We start from the raw sequence: 3447 nt of genomic DNA on the forward strand, positions 1-3447 counted from the left end.
ACTACTTTGTGCAAGGCCCGAGGACCCTCACTGACCTTGATTCCTTACGTAAGACAAGCTTGTTTGACCTTGGGCATCAACCTGCATGGTTCCAAAGCATCTGATCAACAGTCTGTGTACTTCTCACCTCACAGAGAAGGTGGGTGAGAATGACCAGTGACACATGCTGTTTCACTGCCTAGCAGGGTTTTAAATACAACCTAGTGCTTCTAAGAGTGAAGAAGTTTAAAAGTACAAAAGCAAATTAGCACTTTGGCTTTAGCGTTGCATTGAGAATAACTCAATCCTTTGAAAATTATTACTCTTTAAAAAAAAAATGTAGCTTTGATTACAATATTTTAAGGAAGTTGAATTACCAAGAAAGCCTTTGTTGAACAGTGCTTGATGATAGTTTTCAATCTGCACAAGAGAAGCAACCAAATTTCGTTAGCTTTGGATTAAAAAAAAAAAAAGCCAGACACTTCTGACAGAGTTGAAATGTTACATGGAAAAGTGTTGATTACATGGGACTGTTGAATAAAAGCAAAGGAGACAGTTTGGTCCCTTGATCATCTTTCCAGCCAGGAAACCTCCCTGAGATTGTCACCCCATGTGTTTCCAGCTATTTCAAAACTAAATTTTTTTGACAAGTCTGCTGCTGTACATTTCTGCCTGTGAATTTTCCTTTCTCATATAACATGAAAATCTCCCCCCGTAGCGTGGCCATTCAGTTCTGGAGGTCCTCCAGCTATTGTTAGATCTGGCACAATAACTTCTGTTTGGATGTGAACATTTCTCTTTCTCAAAGCTGTTGGATTAAGTTCAGGCCACCTCTGCACCCCTTCATGGTTTTCATTTCCCTCCCTACTTCCTAACAACAGGACTGTCTTGTCTCCCACAAATTATCTGTGCTGTTATTTAACTCTGGCCTCATTATCTTACAGCTTAGGGAAGCAGTTTCTTGATCTGTGTCATTGAGAAGGGTCATTTCCCCCTCAAAATGGTTTGTACAAAACCTGAGGTCTCACAAAGCCTAGGACAACTAGAATCTGGGAAAAGGCCATAAAAGCATATTTTGACAATATCCTACAGTGCTTGCACGTAAGACCTTGTGGTCTTGGGTGGGTGCCAAGCTCAAGTGGAATCATGTATTGTGAGAATGGAGTTTGTGAGAGCATCTTGTGACTCCCTGGCAAGACAGCTTTGACTTTTATGGGTAAGGTTTCCACTATGCTGAACTTAATTCTGCCGTTGATGTCCCAGCCAGCCACTGTGGTCAGATGGTGTCTGTCGCTCTTGGGCACATGGTGTTTGTTCTTCACGTGAGGTTTCATATATAAGCTTTGCTTCAGGTGTTCCCAGATGGAGCTCCATTCTCTTTACTCTCCTGCCAGACTTTCCCACAACAACCTGGTCACCATTCATGCTGCAGCAAGACTCATTCAGTGGTTGGGAACAAAAGCCTGTCTCTCCCCAGGTTAGTGTTAGCAAACGGCATCTTTTTGGGTTGGAGTAGCTCACACAGGCAACATTAGTAGCCTTGGTGTAGTCTTGGTAGACACAGGAATTTCACATTCATGCCCTAAAGCTCTGGGCTCTTTTAAAAGGCATTCATGCAAAGCGTTCTGGTCTGTCAACTACAGTTTGCTGTATCAAAAAGATTACCTTTTCCTCTGTCAGGCAGTCCCGATTTCCCTGTGGGTTTGGTGTGAAGACAACAGGATTTGCTTGTCTCAGCAGCTCCTCTCCTGCTTGTCCTTGAACACTCTGGGAGATTGAGTGGAATTTCACTTTCCCCCCCCAGGCAGGAGATATATTTTGAAATTAGTTCAAAGGCATGTGATGTGGGGTTAGTCCAATGTAAATAACCCCAGCCTGCTTATTTCTCATGTGACCAAGGAACGTTGGTGTTCCTGCTTTTTCATAGGTTCATGCCCAGGGTCTTTCTGAGATAGTTGCAGATTTGCGTGGCGGAGCTCTCCTGGAGCTGATCCCCTGAGCTTCACTATTTGTGAAGCTCTGAAGAAGAGGATGATGCTGTGATGATTCTGGTCAGTGAAGCAGTTTGGAGGGAGTCTTCATCCCTCAGTCTGCTAAAGGTTATTGAGGTCCCTGAGATCCATCTGGGATGATCCTTGACTTCCTGAGCCAGAGATTTGCCCACTTGATTCATCCTGAATCTAAAATGCTGTTCCTCACAGCTGGGATGTCCTACAGGTTTCCTTGCTTGCTAACTCCTCTTCCCCTGTAGTACTGGAGATCAGAGATAGTGAAGGGAGGTCTCCTAGGAGCAGCTTTCCCCTGTTACAGCTTCTATTCTGGGATACCTGGTGGAGCCAGCAGCCTGGATTTCCCCTTCAGCTCTTGTAAGATCCATTTTGTCCCTGTGCCTGGTTGTGGGTTGGACATCTGTTTCCTTCATCTGCTTGCTCAGCCTGTGGTGGGAGGATGGAGGGAGCCTGACTCCTCATGGCTGCCATGATTTAGCTCTCAAGGGAAGAGTGTTCCTTCAGAATCTATCCACGTTTTTGTCTAAGGCAGTGTCCAATTCAACCAAGAGATTAATCTTGTTCCCTTCCCCAAGTCTCACACCTCTGCAGCGCTCTTTCACACCCTTCACGTCAGGAACATTCTCCCATTTGAAGGTCTTTCTGATGGGTCATTGGCGACTGTTGCTACAAGGTAAGAATTTGATAACTCCAAGCAAATTCAAAGAGGGTGTGTTGAGGCTTGCTGCTGTGTTGCCCAGGTATCTCCACCACCAGGTCCTCTCGTTCAAGTTGAAGGAGCTGAGGTACCTCCTTCTCTCCCATGCACCATGGGTCATCTTCCATATCTTCTCCAAGCGGCATCCTCATCCCTGAAGTCCTGAGGGCAGTTGCAGTGTTGGGCTGAGCAGCTTCATGGTTGCATTTTGGTGGGGAGGGCTGACCCTCTGCCCTTTGAATTAATGACATAGGGAAATCGCTGGGGTTAGATGGGGATTGTCACTTGAAGGTAAGATCCAGCATGGGTGAAAAGCAACTGTATGCAGGGAAAAAGCTGGTTAGCTCGTTGACGCTTGCTTGCACAGAGTCTGCTGGAGCTGTATTTCTGTATCTGAGAGGAAAATGAAAGAGGTATGATGGACCTTCATCCACCCGTGCACTGGGGCATGGGCAGCTCTGATGCTGGTCCAGGCTCCGCAGAAGTCACCGCACCATTTCCATGTCTCCAATGCTGCTGTTGCAGGGAGACACAGAGCTTGCGATGCAAACCCTCTGCATGGCCCACGAATAAATCTATAAAATATTTAAAAAAATAATAATTTTTCTCATGTAGTGACATGAGGTAATTCAGATAAACAGTAACAGGGGGTGGGTGTGGGTATTTAAATCACATTAATGGGGAGAAAAATTTGTGGTAGCCCCAAGCCATGAAAATTCAGATTTTATTTTATTTTTTTTTAAAAAGCAAGCACACAGCAAA

Source organism: Falco rusticolus, chromosome W (assembly GCF_015220075.1).
Source record: "Falco rusticolus isolate bFalRus1 chromosome W, bFalRus1.pri, whole genome shotgun sequence".
Classification (NCBI taxonomy): domain Eukaryota; kingdom Metazoa; phylum Chordata; class Aves; order Falconiformes; family Falconidae; genus Falco; species Falco rusticolus.